At 43.4% G+C, this 20,023-nt stretch overlaps 1 protein-coding gene across 5 annotated transcripts in view; it reads left to right on the forward strand.

Moving 5' to 3' along the window:
* Positions 1-20,023, forward strand: part of SGMS1 (sphingomyelin synthase 1) — a 90,487-nt gene that overhangs the window by 15,438 nt on the left and 55,026 nt on the right. For 3 of the 5 annotated variants that reach the window (XM_065639216.1, XM_065639218.1, XM_065639220.1), the window contains one exon: positions 11,195-11,316. The gene's annotated coding sequence lies outside the window, so the exon portion shown is untranslated. Of the gene's footprint in view, positions 1-4,945; positions 5,274-11,194; positions 11,317-19,349; positions 19,424-20,023 lie in introns of those variants that run through there. The other 2 variants (XM_065639221.1, XM_065639219.1) reach the window with 2 other exon arrangements.

Genomic DNA, 20,023 nt, shown 5'->3' on the forward strand with positions numbered 1-20,023 from the left:
TTCCCTCCTGCATGAGATGTTATAGCCTAAAACCAAAATATGTTGTGCAGAGGAATGGGAAAGGAGATAGCACGACAGGTTTCGGCTTTCATTGCTGTGGTGCTGGTGTTTGCGCTGTGCCGAGAGGCTGAAATCTGCTCCGGGAAATCTCTCTCCCTCGGTCAGAGCAGCGCACACGGTTCATCGTGTCACTGACACTGAGCCAACGCTGATCCGCTCTCTGGCCTGTAATTAATTCGGACCCTAAATAAAACCAGAGTTTTGAAGGAGGCAAAAGGCTGTTATAATTTCTCTGAGGTGAGCATAATCCTTGTACATCTCTGAAAGTGGAGGGAATAGATTTATTTTCTATGCCGCTGCCTTCTGCAGTGACTTGAAAAGGTCTCTTGGTGAGGCGATGATGAATGGTTGTGCCACCAATTTAAATCACTGGTAGGGCATTGGCAATGGCTGTGTGGTCTGTCTGTGGTAGATCGGTGACTTAATCGAACTAACCGGGATGGTTGTGTCATTTTACAAGTGTTTGAGAAGAACTTGAGTAGACGGGGAGACTGAATGTTGCTTTTATATTCCAGCCTCTTCGTCTACTTTAGTATTGCCAAGTCAATTCAGCGGTACCGGGCAACTTTATTGCTCTTTGTACTACCTGGCAGCAAAGACTAAAATCTCTGTGGCTTTGAGTTCGACACACCTGCAACCTGCTACAGCACGGGTGCCGTTTGCACACCTACTTGTGTGCGTTTCAGATTTAGGCTTTCTCTCCTGGCTGGTTTGTGCCTTCCAAGAAAGAGAAAGAGAACTAATTTTTGAGGATTGCAGAGGTTTTGTGAAACCTGGAGGTGCTGTGTGATCCTGCCTTTCTGCCCCTCCTGTGCTTTCAAAGGTGTACGTACTACTGTTCTTTTCTTTTTTTTTTTTTTTTCCTTAACCTAAGACTCAAAAATCTTGCCTGACTTGCTGTTTTTGTTATTCATACCTCAGAAGGTACTGCAGATGGTTTTGTATGTTGCATTTAAGCAAACCAGTTAATTTTGGAACTTAATATGCCTGATATTAACTACTTTTCTCCCTGGTGTAAGAAAAGACTGGAAAATGAGGTCTCTTCGGTTTTACTGTCCTTGTGGTGGTTGTGATGTGCTCTTGGTCTTGCAACTTGCTCAACACTAAGCAGTAACTTAGGCTTTTTAGAGCCAGGCTGAAATTGTCTGTTCTGGCAAACAAGCTGTGATTTTTTTTGTGCAGGTTAGTGCCAGGGTTTTCGTCCGGGACCCAAAATAAACATGTTAGCTTTTGCTTAAGTTCTTAAGCCTCATCTAGTGTTCTTATATTTAAGTGTTGTGCAATACTAGTCTTGAAAAACAATCATGTAGGGCTGAAGTTAACCTCATGGAGGGGAAGCACCAAGTTGACCAAAGTTTATTCTGACTTGCTTGCTTTGTTTGGGATTTTTTTTTTTTTGGTATATGGGATTGTCTGGGTTTCACTACTTGCGGTTCCTGTTTGTCTGAGGTCTCTGACCACACCAGGCAAATTCCAGCCTGTAAGGCAGGATGAATAAAGACCTATGTGAAGGTCTAGGTGTTTTTTAGTACCTTACAGGGGAATGGATTATCAAAGCGTAGGGCTTATTTTGCTGCACATATGTTTTTGGTATTGCTCCAGTGCTGTATAGGATCTCCTATGATGCTATTTAACATAAAAATTCAGAAGTATGTAGCATTATCTTGCTGTAAACCTGCATATAATGAAGTTAACAGAGCAGGAAAACATTTCCTTACCTGCCAGATCACTGTTTGAAAAGCTCAGCTTTTTTTTTTTTTTTTTCCCCTGTTTATATTTGGTTAATTCTACATTTGTCATGTAGCTTGACATAAGTCCATGGATTAATTAGGTGGTTTATGGAAGTGAGGAACTGGAGCAGAACCAGCTCGCGCTTGGGAATTCCCTGGCAGGGGTGAGCAGTGAAACCACAACCCAAGAAACATTCACCTGGAGCTACGGGGTGGAAAAATAAATGCACTGATCAATAGCTGCTACAGATCTGGTGTAGTGGGGCTGGAGATAACTGTCCCTTGCCCCCCTCTTTCTTTTTTTTCCTTAGCAAGAGGGTCCAGCGCACCGGGTTTAGCCTTTGCTGCTCTACTAAAACAGCTATCAGGAATAAAATACATTGAGAGCATGTCTAGAACATGTCTTTAAGTGAGAAGAGCTCTGAGCTGGAAATGGAGATGCTGCTTTACTGCTTTTGAAGAGGAACATTCTTAATATTCCTGTCTTCCAGTTCTGTGCCTCTGGGATAATTGAGTTGTGCCGAATTGTGAGTGTTGTTTGAAAACCTCCCCTGTCAACTGTCATGCTTTCGTCTCTGGAGACCGATGTGGTTAATTCCTCTTGTCTTAATAACAGCCTAACTAACGTGCTTTGGGCAGAGCTTTATTTTTAAGGTGGGTATGACTCTGTCTGCTGGCGGGCTGGATTTCACCACTGCAAGTTAAATCGCAGACTGGGCTGAAGGGAAAATCCCTTTATAGCGGTTTTCCAGAGCCAGCTTACTGGGAAGGACCTCATAAGTCACTTGGGTTACCTTGCTGCACCATCAAATTTTTCCTACTGATTAATACAATGATCTGAACAAAGTATGCAAGAACGAAATGCCACCTCTGCTTGTTCTTACCCTTGCTGTAACGACCCTTTTTAGCGTATTAAGAGCATTACACTTTGCTTTTTGTTTGCAGTTTTCCTTTAGCAGAATAGTCTTTTATAGCTGTAAAGCCGTAAGGAAGAAATTTTCTGGCAATATCTGTAGGAGTTGCAGTTCTTTACCGTGCAAATGCTAAAATCTCTGTCTTGCTTTAATGTTTCTTGGAGCTCAAATATTTTTGGATAAACAAAGCATTTCACATACTGTATAAACCGCTTACAGGCAACCTTTTTACCCTCAGACTGGAACGCAGCCATGGTGAACAAGGACCTCTAACACAGCTGAGCGCCGGCCGTGGGATGTAGTGGGGCACCGTGTCGTATCCAATGTTAATTTTGATTGGCGTATCACGTTCCAAGCCATTTATTGTATGAAAAATTACTGGCATCCATAACCAGATTAATTTTTATTTATGGAACAGTTCCCACCAGTTTTTCTCCCCGAAATTGTCTCTGAATGTTGCTGTGTGGTGACGAGGAGCAGCTGGAAATGTATTTGAGGAGTGCTGGCTTAATACCCGGATTCCACTGTAGAAAAATAGAGCACAAGTGAATGCACAAGTGCCTTTGGTAAGGGGATCTGGTGGGTATGGGTGCATTCTCCTGTGGTGAGCCAGCGGCCTTGTCACTTGTCACTTGTCACTCAGGCAGTGCCATGCTCAGCCCTGTCATCTCTTGGGGTGGCTGCTGCTCTGTCCTCTTGCTATGCAGGCTGTTTAAATCCTGAAGGAAATACAAGATACGTTGTTGACATTCGTTGAACATTGCTAGCAGCATTAGAGGCAAAAGTGGTCAGCTTTTTGGAATACTGAGAAACTTTGGCTTTGCCAGAGGTGATGCCTCAAGGGAAAAAAATGTAAAAAAATCACTTGTTCTCCCAGTTTTAATGCTTGAAAATCTGAGGATGGCATCTTAGGAATCACAGAGGAACCTACTGAGTTAAAGTCTATTTCTGTATAATTTATCTTGCAGAGGAAAGGCACGTTTCTGGCGTTTTTTTATTTTACAGTGAATGTTTTCTAAAACATCTCCCACGTGTTATTACAGAGAGGAAGAGTGTTCTCAACCTGTGGATTGTAACCTGGCTTCTGTTTACGAGAAAGAGCCAGGGAGGAAACCTGACACCTCACGACAACTTAAAAGTTAGGTAGTAGTGTAAACATACCTGCTTGAATCTGTAGGTAGCCTGGGAGCCAGAAACAAGGGGTTTTTTTCCACCCCATCTGTGTGGGAGACGGGATGCGGCAGTAACTGGAATCCCAAGGAGCCGCAGCAGCACGTAGACTCGCCTCTGCAGCAAGGGACGTGTCGGACTCCTTGCCAGGTAATGTTCTGGACATAAAGAGTTTAAATAGGATCGTGTTCCGGGGGTGCTGAGCAAGGATTTGGATGAGAGATTCCCTGAGGGTTACTAAATACAGGCTCAGGAAACTCCTGGAGCTGAAAATAACCAGAGCCTCGGACAGAACCTTGTCTGGCACAGGGCACCAAGTGATTCAGCGGATGCTGCAGAACAACTCAGAGGCTTTTTGTTGCATGGGGATATCATGAAAATAAAAGCCCTGAAGCTTGTGGTGACTGTATTTAAGGGTTGTAATAGTGGAAGAGAATGCCAAACTTTGTGTGATGGCGGCACCGAAGGGAGTCTCTTGGAAAAAGTAGTCACTGATCTTGGGTATGATGGCTTCAGCCCAGAGGTGCTGCGAGAGTCATGCCTTCCATTTTCCCATTCTACAGCTTTTCTTTGGTTAAGCTTCTCTGGGCAGTAAGGTGAATTGAAAAGGAGGGCAAAATGGGATAGCTGCCCAAGCATTGCATACATGCCAGTGTTTGCTGTTCTGAAATCAGTGTAATTATCTCACAAATCTCCTGTTTAGACCCATGTACAAAGTATTGAATGATATTTTAAGAGCTTGAAGAGGCTTCTTGTATAAATTTCCGTGTTGCTAACAGCACATTTTTGTATATGCTAAAGATTTTTAACTGCTGCAGTAACGTAGGGAAAGCTGCTTGGGCACATTTTGAGTGTGTTTGCCAGACAAGCAGAGAACATGTTTAAGTTGTGCATGTTGGTTTGTTTGTTCCCACTTCGCTGGAGGTCTTGGTGTACTTCATGAAGCAGGTTGTTTTTAGTTTACTTGCAAAGCTTGAGCAATGACCACAAAACTTGTCAGCGAGTCCTGCTAAGTATCCCCTGACCTCTTTGCCCAGGAGAACCATCGGCATCCACTGGTGCTTCTGGAATTTGGCACACTCCACGTGCGGCACCGCGTGTCCTCGGAGGAGCGAGTCGTGTGTCTGTGACGCCGGGCGGCTGACAAAGGAGACATTCAGTCACCAGCGGAGGATTGTGTTCCAGAAGCGGATCTGAATTAATGCTCCTAACCCTGCCGGAGCTGAAAAAACACACAACAGATCTGGTTTTGTGCCCTGCTTGTTTGCCTTGATCTCTCCAGGCTGCACAGTCTGTAAATGACCCTGTCCCTCCGTTCTGCCCATCTTCCCTTTGAGATCAGCATGTAAGCATCCCAGCATCCATCCTGCATCTCCTCTTCATCACCGTTCCTCTGCAGGTACCGTATTGTCCAACTAGGGAGGTCTTGAACTTGTAGTATGGTTCTCATGTTAAAAACTGAAAAATGTAAGTTTGAGAAATACAATTTCTCAACTCCTTGGTCAATGGAGGGTACACCTCCTTTCGCCAAACCAGTTATTCCCGTTTCTCTCTTTGTATCAGCTATTGCTTTTTAAAGACGCTCGCAAAGATGGAATGTGTCTAAAGGCCTGTTGTTTCAAAGCTCTTGCAAAATGGGATGAGCTAAGTTTAAAGTGGTGCGATTTGTTTCAGAGTCAGTAGATAACTTGACAGGAAGGCTTTTGGGTGTGAAGTTATGTATTTAAATATAGTGTGAATTCTGATGCAGGTTGAGGTGAACCGTTTCTGTCTCCATCCCCTCAGCAGAAGCATCTAGACCATGCTTATCGTGGACTCCTTGGCTTTCATCCCATTCTCCTCCAGCTCCTGTAAAGCCAGTCACTGGAAAACGATCCATGAGATACTTAACACCAGTTTGATGGGTAAAAATAAGCAGTATAACAAGCAATTTGAAGTCGTTCCCATTGGTGACAGAAGACAGAGAACTTCCCTTGTGGTATTGTCTGTTCCGTGCACAGCGGTGAGGTCCACAACTCTGGTCGGTCCTTATCGCCGACGTGTTTGCATAATGAACGCCCAAGGTGCGTTGTACGAAAGGCATGTGACCTTTTACCAGTAATTTTACTGATTGCAAGTGGAGGGCACCCTTGGTATGTTTGCCAGTAATGAAGGAGCGCGTGTTTGGGAAGCAAATGTTGCAGCAGACAGCATTGTGTTCAAAAAGGCATTACAACAGTATTCCTTGAAATCATTATCAAGCTGAGATTTTCAAGGAAGTCCTTCTAAAGATACATGTGTATATATGCATGATGTGGACTGCTAGTGGGAGCTGGATGTAGTAGAAACTTTGTCCAAAGATTGATTTGGAAAATATGATTTGTCCGAATAATCAGTCCTTGAGCTTTTATAACCCGGGGAAATTATCTAGATAGATCCGATTGCAAATACCCTGCAAATGACCTAACTATGGGTTAGTTGCAGTGTGGTTTACTTTAATGTTTTCCAACGTAATTATAACTTGCTTCTTTAGAATCAACTCATCTTAGCTTTTTATCTTCAAAGTATTTTCAGGTGGATCTGGGAATTTTTGATCATCTCACCCTGTAGAGAAATATCAGTATGTACCAAGTCAATTCTCAGTGTCCTGTTATCCATCTAGTGTAAAGAATTTTGAGTGTTTGTTGGGTGGTTGGCACCCTGGGTCGTAAGGATACTCATGGCAATGTTGAGGCCAGAATTGTGGAGAGGAGTGTGTCTTGTGCAGTGTTTTTGGAAGGCCGAACTGCAAGGCGGTGAGGAGGAGGCCTGAGAGAGAATAGTTATTTTGGAAACAGGGAAAGAGACCATCTCTTCTTAATGGGATCACTATTTGTTGCATACTTGGGTGTTAGATCTCTTAGGATGTGACCTAAAAATAAATCCAGGCAACAGTCAAAGGGCATGTGAATCTGCTTATTTCTGAATAGACGCTGATACCCTCTTTGTTCTATTAATGTCTCCTTCTCTCTCTGTAGTTATTTAGTAAGAGATCTCAAAAGTTTCTTCTCTTAACTGGTGCTCATGAAGTCCTTTTTTTTCTCCCCTGCACTTCTAAAAATTATATTTCACCTTATTGTCTGGGAATCCACCGACTACGGTGGGTCTGTGGATTCCCTGACGCCTTATTTACAGCATAAAATGGAAATCAAGACGTGGTGGTGTATGGCTGGCTGTGTACAAGCTAGTGCAGAAAGTACACAGATGTCTTGGATGTGAGACTCAGCACAGTAGTGTACTTCAGTGATAAAAGTCCAAATTTTAATAGTAAAGAAAGTGTGCCTGCTGCAAACAGGATCTTTAATTTCTCTCTGAAGTCGTTTGAGCTTCTTTCCCTCGGGTTTGTTCCCAGTCCCTGGGATGCTGGAAGAACTAAACACAGGTAATCCCCTGCATAAATCTTGCTAATTCAAATAATTATGTTGCTGTTGGTCTTGCTAACAAGTTTTCCCAGGGCTTTGGGACGTTAGGAGTGAGTTTGCAGTGGTTTCGCTGCTGTCTTCCCATAGAAGAAAGCTGAAGGGGATGTTTCTGGGCTGCCTCCCTTAGTGCTTCACCAAGCACTGATTAAAAATGCGGTGTGTCTGGCAGGGGGGAATTCTCTCTAAATCTTCCTTAAAATGGAAATGCGAGTGAAAAATATTCTGTTTTTTTTACAAATAAAGACAAAAGTGTAAAATGGAAGTATAATGGCACAAGCCAGGCTTAGAGGGAAATAGTATTCAGGTAATGGTTCCCTACTGCAAATCTTACATCAAATAAATGATCGATTCTTTTCTTACAGACCTTTTCATTGGGAGTGAGCACTACGTTAGGATTAGCTGTATGATTTTATTGTGTCTGGGCAGGAACAGCGCAGAGGCAAACAACTGTAGATTAGGAGTGATATGCAAAATAGTTCGGCGATTAGCCATGCCTTTGGACATGTTTCTGTGTAAGAAATGCATCACAAATTTCACTGGCTTCCTATGCTCAAAGAATTAACTGTGAGGAGGATTAAAAGGACATCTTAAACATCAGCTAAGCATTCTCTCAAAACCCCTTACATTGTCTTTAAATCAATTAAATTGATTTATTTAATCCACAGGTGTACTGGGTTGACAAATTCGCACAAGTGATCTATTTGGGCTGAATTACTCTGCTGTATTTTAAGGGGTACTTTAGTGTGGCTGGCAAATGAGAAGCAAATGTGCCTGTGGAATGTGGAAACGCCTGCCTTCCTGTGCTAGGGCATAAAATGAAAACGCTGCTCTAATCCTTGAGGTGCCTTTTCCGAGGAGCAGTCAGTAGCCGGTTAATCCAGCCTTTGCAGACATTCCTGATCCTTGCTGTTTGCGTTGGATAAGAAAGTACGACAACAGCTCCTTTTGCAGTGGTGCTGCTTGCGTAGATGTGTGTTAAGTGGGAAGGAAGAAAAGAAGAGGAGAATCCTCAGCTATGAAGCTTCATGTCTGTGCTTTGCAGGCACAGCTGCTACACAGCACAAAGAGACATTTTTACTTTCATAAAGTCTTGAAAAGTGACTCTTGGCACTTAGATGTGGATGCCTGCTCTCCTAAATCATGTGAAGGGTTGGTTCACTTACAGTTCTGTGTGGATAACAAGGATGATAGGATTCACCTGAAAAGCATTTGAATATTAATAAAGGAAGTTATTTGTTCTTTCTGGAAATCCTGCAGGTTCCCGCAAGCTGTAATCTATTTAAATGCATTAGTCAGAGACGCAGCGTCAACTCTAAGCCTGTCCTAAGCTCGAGGCTGTGCTGGTTGCAATTTATTAGATCAGGTGTTGTAAAATGGTACATATATTCTGAATAAGCTAGCAATGCTCTAGAGGGTGTTTGGGTGCTATTGAGAGTGACAGGTAGTTCTAAGCCACCTTGTGACATGGAGAGTAAGACTGGCGAGTAACTTCAGACCTTAATCTTCATAGCATCAAAACCATCAGAATTGCTTCTCAGCTGGTGCTTCTGCATTAAAGAAATGCTGCGGGTGTTAGAGCAAGTGGTATCACAAAACTGAACGTGGTCGTGTTACGTGTTAAAATAGAAGTGGGCTCCTCTCATGCTGTTACGGCTTGCTATCGCTTAGCAACTCCAGAAACTGAACTACTTCCATACAAGTGTTTAAATACAGTTTAAGGAAACTGGCCCCTGTAGCCCAGCAGAGCAGGAGCCACCTCTGTGCAAACAGAAGGATATTCTGCCAGGAAAAGGAGCAGAGGATGGAGGAGTTTGGCCTACAGGCTAATCGATTTAGGTAAGATAGACCTTTTATTCTGGAAAGTGTCTAAAAATAAAAATACAATGAAGTGTTGTGCATTCCACAAGACAGATAGGAATGAGCTCTAATCAAACTATGCCATACGGGTCTGCTGTCAGTGTAATGGTGGTAGTAAACCGAGGTAACTGTCAGCGTGACTTGCTTCTACTTTCTTCAAAGTGGCTGAGAAATAGAATCATAGAATCATTTGGATTGGAAGAGACCCTCAGGATCATCGAGTCCAACCATAACCTGACTCTAGCACTAAACCATGTCCCTAAGACCTCGTCTAAATGCCTTTTAAACTCCTCCAGGGATGGTGACTCCACCACTGCCCTGGGCAGCCTGTTCCAATGCCCAACAACCCTTTCCATGAAGAATTTTTTCCTGATATCCAACCTAAACTTCCCCTGGCGCAACTTGAGTTCTGCAGAAAATGTGTCTTTATGGCTTTATGCTGGAGAGAAAGAGGCTACAAACCTGTATTGAGCATGTCAGAAGAGCTCGTGGCACTCGGCAGCACGTGCCAATTCATGACTTGCTCGTGGAAAATGTGTTTGCGTTTGAGCGCCAGTTTATGAGTTTATGCTGCATCGTCTCTCGGATCGGGGGCAACCCACCTTCCTAGAAGAGTGAACGTGCAGAGTTTGGAGCTTTCCATCGGGCTGGCGTTCTTGCGGTTCGGGCTGATGATCCTTTCGGCAGATGGGTGTTTTTTTAGGCTATATAAGACTTGACAGATGAGTGAGTGCTGGCGAGCAGAGCCAGCGTGATGTGTTTGGGAGGGTGGCTGTTGTTGCGAGATAAGAATGCGGTTACTTCTGGAAATGGAGCCTTCCTCCTTCCTGAAGACATGCTGGTGGGCGTTCATGGGGTGATAACTCCTCTTACGTTTTGCAAACATGAGCTTTTATTACAGCAGTCCTACAGCAGACAGGGCAGGACAGCGAGGCTTTTACGGAGCAGCTCCGCCATGGGCAGCATGCCCTGGCTCCATCCGGATGGACAAAAGCCATTTGGCTTCCAGCCTCTGACACAGGGGAATCTTCTGGCTGGTGGGTGCTCAGGGTGGGTGTTCAGAGGCGAGGGGTGCCTGATGGCACCCTCCCCGAAGCACTTGGATGGATTCATCTTGAAAATGAGGGGAGAATGCAGCGTAAAACCCAAAACCCAAGTAATCCTGAACACAGCTAAAAAGGAGCCCAAGAAAGCAGAATTGCCATGCCACCGGCTGCTTCCTGGCAGCCGGTTATTTGGATTTAGTTCTGCTCTAGCAAGCAGACTTTTCCCCCCCGCCCCTCTCCCCAGAACAAGTGTTTGAATGGAAATGTATGACTTGCAGCTTTCTAACTAATGTGAATAGAACACGGAAACCGTCTGTTTTTCCCTTATCCTAAAGTTTAATTGAAATAGCCCTGCAGAGTCCCATGCTAAAGGGGGCTGGTTCTCTTCCAAATCTGCCCCCGGTTTTGTCTCCCTTGAAAGCTGGGGGGATTGGATGAAGAGTGTATTTGCTTGAGTGGTTTGTCTGCTGCTGACTCTAATGTTTTGCTCTGTAAAAGGCAGATAACAGGGCTGGAGAGAAGCCTGTTACCTGGATTTTGGTAACGTGCATTTTGATTTTTACCTCTTGTTTCTGCTTTGGCGCAAGTGCTTCCTCTCTCTCGTAAATGATGTTGGTTGTCTTGAAAGCTTCCAGCCTTCCTGCTTCGTTGTTCCTGGATCGGCTTATTTGTCAACCAAACCTTCTCTCCATGGGATGCCGTGAAGGGGATGAAGAAGCACTTCAGGCCTCCTTCAGATCAAATGAAAGCTGCTTATAGATCTTATTTGGACACAGGGATCCTCCCTCTTTCTGCATAATTTGGGAAATACTATTTGTAAAATGCAGCTGTCTAGGGCAGCATGGTCTTTACTGTATATCCCAGCTATTGGTAGGCCTTGAGGTCATCTTCACATTGTCATCACTCCTAATATTTTAACAGAAGGCTTGCTGTTAGCTCTGCTTCTTAATGTGTAATTTTTTATTATTTTTTTTTAGTGGTGACTCTTACGACTACGTGAGAAGCGGCCAGCAGCAGGTCTTCTGAGCTTGAACTCTTATATTCATAGTGAGCTCCTAACCTGATGAATCGAGTGCTCCGGGTAGAAAAGCAACTTGAGGTGAGTAAATGAATTTTCCATTTTCAAACACATGTGTTCTGGAGGGGTGTGGGGTTTTTTCCAATACTTTGTGTACTGTAAATTTATACTAAATGTGACCTGAATTTGGGTAGGTTCTTGGTTTGGACTTGCATGGGCAGATATCCATTTTGCTTTGGATTAATAATTTTTTGCACATGTGCCAGTGTTCAGCACTGGCAGCAGTCAACAGTCCTCACTTGTGTGTTTGTATGGGCTGACCTGATATCCCAGAGCTGTGTGGCACTGTTTCTTTCGCAACATGTACTGGCTGGTTTCTTTAAGCAAGGCTTTCATTTAAAAACACGGCTTAGTAGAGGATATGATGATTCTTTCTATTTTTCTGTTAGCTTAGCTGTTGCTTGTGCCAGCCTGGCACTCTCTTCATTCAAGAGAGAACCAAAAAACACCCCCCAAAAAAAACAAATAAAAAAAATTTACACAGTCAAACTCCAGTACTAAATAGTATAATCTTAGGAAAAGGCAACTGAAAGATCACTTAGATCGGTGCCTTTATCCTGCTTCCAGGTAAAGATAACTAAGAGCAAAACTTCAGAAGATGCAGGTTTTGCATAAATGCTCCAAAAACACTACATATGAGGAAATCTTTGCCCTTCTGGCTGCTGAAACTGGAATGATATACTGGGTAGACAACCAAACTGGTGGCTGGAGTACCTGCTTTCTGTTCCCAGTTCTGGCTTTGACACAGATGAATGACCTGCAAAGACAAAATAAATGTGGTATACACCCCTTCTTGCTGCTTGTAGTTATGTTTTGATCTTTTATTAATCCTGTGAAGCTGTGTGAGGATTAGCTGAAAGGCATCTTTTAAGATTTTTGTGGGTTTGTTGGTTTTGATGTGTGCTGGAAAGCTCCATGGCTGATTTAAGAGCTAGAGGAGGAGGTGTCATAAAAATCAGAAAATATAAGTGGAGCTATTTGGTGTAGAGATTTTGAGGGAGAATGTGTTTTTGAAACTGGAATTCATTTGTGTGTAACCTGAGTGATGAGCACATTGAATGAACCAAGTCTTTGGTGCCTTCAGCTCTTAGTTGGAAAAGCTGCTGCCTTTTTGTCAGAGTGTTCCTGAATATTAGTGCAACTAAACCGGCTGATTCTGAGGGGCCGTGGTGAGGGACGGAGCAGAAAAGCAGCTTTCAGCTGTGATTCCTCCTAATGCACTTGTAATTCTTCCCACGGGTGCCCGGAGCAAATTTGGGTTTGGGAAAGTTGGTTTTAGCCCCTCTCGTACAGATGTCACAATGCTGCATGCCCCTGAATCTCAGGTGTTGTACGGTTAAGCTGGTTGGTAGCGCTTCCACAGATACTGTAAGAAATACCATCAATAATCAGAAATAATGAGGAAAAATACTGTGACTAAACATAAATGCTGCTGAAATAGAAGGAACTGATTTTGTGTGTGTGTGTTACACTTAAGGTGGATTGTTATGAGCAGGTTTTCATTTTGCAGTCAGTGCTTTCTGAAAGCTGGCATCTATGTGATACTACAGTTTGTCCAAAACAACTATCTGGGCATGTTTTAATCGGTCATGAAAAATTCCTACTTTCCCCACCCTCCTTCAACTATATAAATATTAAGAGCGGAAGACACTTAAACCAGACACTCATGTCACTGTATTGGTTCAACTTCTGTTTCCCTTGGGTCCAGTACACGGATGTGATAAATAATGTAGTAATCTATTACTTAAAGTTTAATAGGGGTTGAACATCAACAGGTACAGTGCAGGAGGTGCAAGGCTGCTTTGTTCCGTGCTAAATGAAAAAGATTCAAACCAAACGCCATTGGGCATGTGCCATATCTTGTAATTTATGTGAAGGTACTACTTGCAGATGCTTTGATATCTGAGACCTCTATTTTTTGCTTATTTGTCTCTGTATATGGCAACGTACATTCCAAACCCATGGTGTTTTGAAGCACTCATTGCTGAAATCTAGGGATTTGAGGTAGTGGAATATCAAGATACTACTATCTCTTCAATGACTTGTTAATTTTTTTCCCCTCCGTACAAGTATTATTTTTTTTAAACAAAGGCAAAACAGCCCTTTCTTCAATTGTTAGCTTTGCAGAACTTGAGTCTTAAAATATTCCAGGAAGCCTTTTGTTATATAAATATAGTTATCCTCCAGCTTGGCACTGTGTGTGCTTGAAAGAGCTGCTTGCTGAATTCTCTTTTAAATTTAAACTTCAGCAGCTTTGAAGGAGAAACCCGATGTTACTTTTCTATAGTAGTTAATGGTTCTGACCATGGCATTTCTCTGGACTGCGAGACCAAACACACTGATTGCTCTGTAATGACAGTGTAACAGCGACTCTTTAAAGCAGACCCTGCAGCATAAAGCAGTGGTTTATGCTTGAACTCAGTTTCTGTATCTCTTAATGATTTCTGTTTAAGCTTGTTACCTACCAAATTTAACTCCATGGGAACAAGAGCCTCAGCGTATGTGGTGTCTGTTGAAGGTATTTTTGCCTAAGTTGCTTGTTCAGAAATAAAATGTGTATGAATACAGCAGGGGCTTGGAATGGTTAAAATGAAATTCCAGTGCAGACTACTTGGTAGGTTAACAGGCACCGAGTTTTTCAGCTGTCAGATTTGCCAATTAAATGGGCAACAGTTGGCTAGAGCAAATGCTTAAAGAGAAAACCCAAACCAACCAAAAAGACACACAACAAAACCCCACCACCCTGCGAAATGTCAAATGCATGAGAGATAATCTTGATTAAAAGCAGTGACTGGTTTCTGGCTGTTGTCTTGTACACGTAAAAGTGCCTTTGAGGAAATGTATTAATCCACGTACGTCACCGAATGTGAATTTGGAGGTTTTTTCTTGTATCCTCTGTAGGACAGGAGTTCATTGTGACACTGACTTAGTAAGTAATACCTTTGCTGCTGGGAGTGCCCGAGCTTGAAGTTACTGATGACTGATGAGGTGAAGAGGCAGGTTAAAGCCTGGGATTTGCTGTGTGAGCTCGGCCTTTATTCACCTTCTGCACACAACAGGCAACACCTTGTGCAGCACCACCCAGCCCACCTGCTGCTCTCCAGGAAGGCCTGGGCACCCTCCTCCCCCTATTTTCTTCCCCCTGACTTTTTCTAGGTGCACGCGAGCTGCATTGCATGAAAACCCTCCCGTAGAAGTGGGGATGGCGAGTGGATGTTGCAGGATCCGCACGGGTGCTTTTGGTACAAATGTCAGGTCCACGGGGTATGTTTGAACAGCAAGGAGGAGGAAGGTGAATCCATGCAATCCTCTGGTACCACCCAGCTCTGGTCTGTGGTTTGATGTGCTGCTGCTGCTGCTTCCTCCTGCATTGATGGAGCAATCGTGGACCGAGGGAGGAGTCCCAGGAGACAAGTGATGGCGTAATGTCTTGGGCACTTAGCCAAAACTGAAGATTTAATTGAATTTTGGTGCAGATATTGTATGTTCCCTGTGCTCAGTTCGTTCAGGTTGATCAGATTCAGCTCTGGTAGACTTCTAGTCGTTGCTGCTAATTAAATAGCTTGGCTGGTTCTTGCTAAGTGGGTAACGTAAAGCAGGTTGCTGTCAATAGTTTCACTCTTGTCTCCTAATTCATTTTCCCTCTGACAGGTAACTGCTCCCCTCTTTCTTGGAAAAGGCAAAAGATGCGCTAGCAGGAAATGGCTGCAGTTATTGAAAACAGGCCATACCTGCTGCTGATTAGTTCTTAATCCAAAGAGAGAATCTTCCTTCTCCAGGTTTGTTTGTCAGCTGAGTTAGCAAAGGACTGTTCCTTTGTCCTGAGGCTGGCTCCGACTGACTTTACGGTTGATTCATAGCTTATGGGTCCAAGTAATCGGATTTCCAGTGAGGATGTACTCACCAATTTTCACATGTTCAAATGGGCTTTGTCTCTCGCTTTGCATCCTCTTTGCTTATGCTCCTTTTTGCTTTGGCTTAAATGTTCCTACTTGGCTCTTGTGTACGTGAGCTCTCAGTTGGGGCTTTGATGGCCGATGCCATCCCAGCTCCTTTCAGGTGTCACATCACCTACCCAAGATGTCTGGGAGTGGAACGGGGCACCTAGCAAATACCGAAACTTTTGATAGCAACTGTCTGCTTTCCTTGGGTTCAAGTGCGTGAAGAGTGAGGGTAAATATGTTTAGTCTTCATCTGGAAGGCACTTGGTGCTTTGAGGTAGAGCAGGGCTGTCTTGCAGCTCTTTTTGCTTCCTTTGAGGGCTGAGCAGCTGACGTTACGCTGTGCATGACCAGCCCGTAGCTCTTGGCGTGCAGTTAAGACATCAGCTTTACGTTGAAGTGCAAACGTCATTTTGTGCTGAAGTCAGGCTGGAAATAGTTCAAAATGTCTTGTTTGTTTGGATTCGTGAGGGGAACGCCATCTTGCTGATCTCTAATCTTGTTTTGCTCTCTGGTTTATATCTGGTTTCTTTGCATTCAGCAAACCCATATTCAAATGGTGCTGAAGCATTTAGTGAATCTGAGCGTCCTCTTACTCTGCAACCCAGGAGACATAAGACTGGTGATGCTTCTGGTTTCTGTGCCTTTTGGGCAGCTGCATTATTAACTGGTCATTTTCCTTCAATTTCAGTTGTTAGATGGATCCAACACGCTATGTTCCCATGTCAGATTAGACCGTATTAAATAGCTCTTTCTTATTGGATAGCTATTGACTAGTTTGTTCATGATTTTAACGACAGACGTAGCTGTTTAAAATGACTCCGTGGTTTTGCAGTTTTATTATTCCACAGATTATACGATTATTAGGATACTTGCACAAGAATCAGTTCATTCATTAGATGTTCTTCTCTGTTCTCATGGATTTGTTTTCCAGATGCATTAAAACAAAATGTGTTGCGTTTTGGTTTTTTTTTTTCCTGGCCTGTGTTCCCCCTTCCTCTGCTGTCCCCATTTCTAATGAGTAGTTGAAAGGCTGTCAGCAGCTATTTTGACAGATTTCCACGTACTACTTAGAAAGAGAAATGTTATATCTAAAGTATTTTGCTCCATGATGATAAATACATAGCAAAGGATGGTGGTACTAAATGCTGAGGGATTTTATGGTCCCAACGGAGGATGTTTGCTCTGTCACCAGAGTCCTCTGTGACCGTCCCAACTGCTCAAATCATGTGTGCATCCAAGCTACATCTAGGCAGATGTAAATACCATCTTCTCTAGAGCATGCTCCTACCTTTAGGTTCCTCCCTGCCCTTCGCTGCGTTGTAGGGCTTCGTTGCAGACGCTGACGCGTCGCTAAATTCCCCAAACTTTACTAATGGTTTCTTGGAAAGCCTGTGTAAATATAGCCTTGGGAGCTCCCTGAGCTATACAGCACCTCCTGAAGGGCAAGTGCCAGGAAGGGTAAGGAAGATGCTTTGCAGAAATGCTGGTTTTTATTGTTAAGATATGTTAACTGTGCTTACAAGGTTGCTTCAAATGTTTCATGAATGCCGTCACAAATCTAAATTAGACTGATGCCCTTCTCAGCCCAGTACAGCTATTACACGTATATGCATACACGTATATGTCATACTTGTGTCTGGCCCTGCCAAAGATTTGGATGGTCTACATCTGACAGCATCACCCCCCTGACATAGTTCATCAAACTCTGCCTGCTCAAAAAATAATAATGTTGCATGAAAAGCGTTTAAAAGAAGCAGCAGCAGATGTGAAATGGAGCACTGTGGATGAGGCAGAGCTGGACTAACAGGTCTGGGCATCGCAGTCGACACGGACAGCGCGTGTCTCCTGAAACCAATTGTAGCGCTCGACTGGCTCTTCCTCTTCCTGTTTTGTTTTTCCCTCCCCGTCTTTTAGTCTTTCGTGAAGTTTCTCTGGCAAGGCAGCTGAATACCAAGGATGCAAATGTGCTGACTCCAGTTTTGCAATGTTCTACAGTTTTTGCTGATCCTGTTCAAAGTCTCGATAGTTGATCTGGCAAACTTGGTGTTAAACGGATGAATGTGAATGCTGTGATCATAAATATTACCCTACAGCGCAGAAATTGTTTGAAAACTGGTGTGTATTCCTCAAGCTGTCAGTTGTCTTTCAGCATCCTCTTTGTGCCCTTTCATCTTCAAATGCTTGTGCTGAAGCTCAAATAAACTTAACCTGTCAGCAGTTACAAAGATGTCTCTTTATAGCTGTACCTGTCAGTTCAAAAGCAGTTTACAAAGGAGATTTGGCATGTAGTTATGTTGTAGCTGCTACGTCGCTAAATGATTTTTCTCGTACTCCAATAATATTCAGCACAAGGCTGCGTTTGTGCTTTGCAAGGATGTCAGCTTGCCCAAAGCCAATGCGTGACCGCTCTGCTCATAACCTCTAAGGACTGACGTCTGTCAAAGCAGGAGGACAGTTCTGTCCTTAAATCCCTGTTGGCTCTGAAGCATCACCTACCAGTGAGGTTTCAGATTTCTTAGCAAGGTGGTAATGCCATTGAGCCGATGCCGGATTCTTTACGTTCATTGACTTGCTCTGGTTTTAGAGCAATAGTTGCACAGGTAGATTGCTTGCAGTACCCTAAGACACCTAATCACAAGCGTTATAATCACAAAATTGCAAGTGGTGCATGAAAATACACTGATTTTGTGTGCAGCCCCCTCGAGGTTTTCCCATAGCGTTCTGTTGAGAAAGGTTTTATAATGAGTAGACAGCTCTCTTGTCAAATTTTAATAATGCTATCTACAGTGAATGCTATGTTAAAATTATGAAATAAAGGAGTATACCGCAAGGATAAAGAGCTTAAAAATTTTATGACTCTTTATTTGACTATGTTCTGTAGGATTTCATTTTACAGAATATATGTAAGGCAGTATTTTAGCTCATATTTACACAGCTGATGCAGCCAGTATGACAGTGAGCTAATTTCTGTGTGTAGGGGGAAATGCGTTGTGTACTCAGCTTCACAACTCAAATGCACCACTGTTTGCACACAGAAATGCCTTGCCAAAAGGCAAGGGGGCAACAGCAGACAGTCATTATTTGTATTAATATTTCTTGTCTGTAAAGCAGTGCCTTTATGAGGAAACTTTATTCTGAGCTTCTTTCCCCCGTGCAATGAGTATTGCTAACTACTACTCCAGACCCAAATCAAAATTTGAGATCTTAAATTAATGATTGCTGGGGTTGTCTTCTTAAACTTCCAGGGAAACTAAATGCAGATCATTTGGGAGTTGCTGTTGCAGCTTGTTATAATAATTCAAGAGCTCAGGTGTTGATTATCTTGTGATACCTACAGCACTGTGAACTGGGCAGTCAGAAATTGGTGTAGTTTGAGTGCTGTCTGTCTGTCTCTTTGGAGAACCACTGCACGTCATTTAATACCCACCTCGGCAAACTGTCTTAATGCTCGTTTCCTGTCCTTCACCCACATTTGGCTTGATTTGAGCTGGCTGAGAAGCGGGCATTGGAGCAATACGATGCTTACAACCGAAATGTTCCTGTTCAGAAAAAGGCAGCGCAAATACTTGTGCTTAAAGACACACGTTGGGTATCGGTGGAAGAGCCGGACTGCTCAGGATGGTGACCCACCTGGTGAACAGTTGCATGAGGTTACTCAGGTATTGAGAAGATTCGATACCTTCTAAGGAGATGTAAATACCAAAATCTTCACGCCTGTGGGTATGTTCCTCTGTTTAGGAGTGTGTACGGGGTGGGCAGAAGGGCGTCCCTGTACAGTGTGAAAGCTGGATGGAAAAATGGTTTAGAAACGGGTGGCTCACTGGAAGAAAAAAAAAAAGGAAACAGCATCCAACAACCTGAATACTTGAGGAGTAGCCTCCAGCAAAGGAGTGCTGTTTCCCAGCCCGCATTCATATGATTTGAATTTTACAATTTTACAAGCGAGAGCTCGTTTGAAACCTGAAATTCCGGGTGAGGTACTGAAGAAAGTCCGTTCCTGGACCTGTCGATTCTCCTGCTTTGCAAGGCGGGGTGCTGGATGCTCACTTCGGGGTGAAAGCCCAGTTACCGTCACAAGCAAAATTAATCCATCCTTCCTGTCTATTCCAGCCAACTGTGCAGTAGGAGCACCTGGCAGGTTGTCCCAAGGAAGAGCTTTATTTTTACCCCACTGCCTTCCAAGGGTAAGTCTAAAGACTTAGAAGATCATTTCTTTGAGCGAACAGCAAATTTTTGTCTGCACCTCGCTGCTTCTTGCTTTTGCAAGATGCATCGTCCCTGTGAAAAGTCATGCTAAATCTGAAATTCTTTCGATGTGCATTTGTAATCCTGTTGTTTAGCAGTAAAATGCCCACCTAAGGATGACTTTATGTTTCTGCACCGATTCTTTAGTTTTAGCTGGAAACTTTTCTGTTCGGCCAGTATCTGCTTCTCTGTGGTAATTTGTCATGCAGTTAAAATGGACACTTGAAAGCAAATCTGTATTTTCACCCTGTGTTGAGAGTAGTTCGAAGTGCTGAAAACTGGGGAAAAAATCTGCGTACTGGGCAGTGATTTCGGATGCACCTCTGTCCCTTGGTGTACTGTGATTATTAGTGACACAGAAAGTGTTGAGTACTTTCTTTCCACATGAAAAGATGAAAAAAGTGTGTGTAGGTGAGGTAAGGAATCCGGTACGTGGTACAAGGTCAATGAAGCTGCAAAGCAGCAGTTGGTTACTAATAAAAAAGAAGTACTTTGGGGTTTATTCTGCTCAGGGGAGGCTTTTTTTTTCCTGAATTTGG

This window comes from Caloenas nicobarica, chromosome 7, assembly GCF_036013445.1.
Source record: "Caloenas nicobarica isolate bCalNic1 chromosome 7, bCalNic1.hap1, whole genome shotgun sequence".
NCBI lineage: Eukaryota > Metazoa > Chordata > Aves > Columbiformes > Columbidae > Caloenas > Caloenas nicobarica.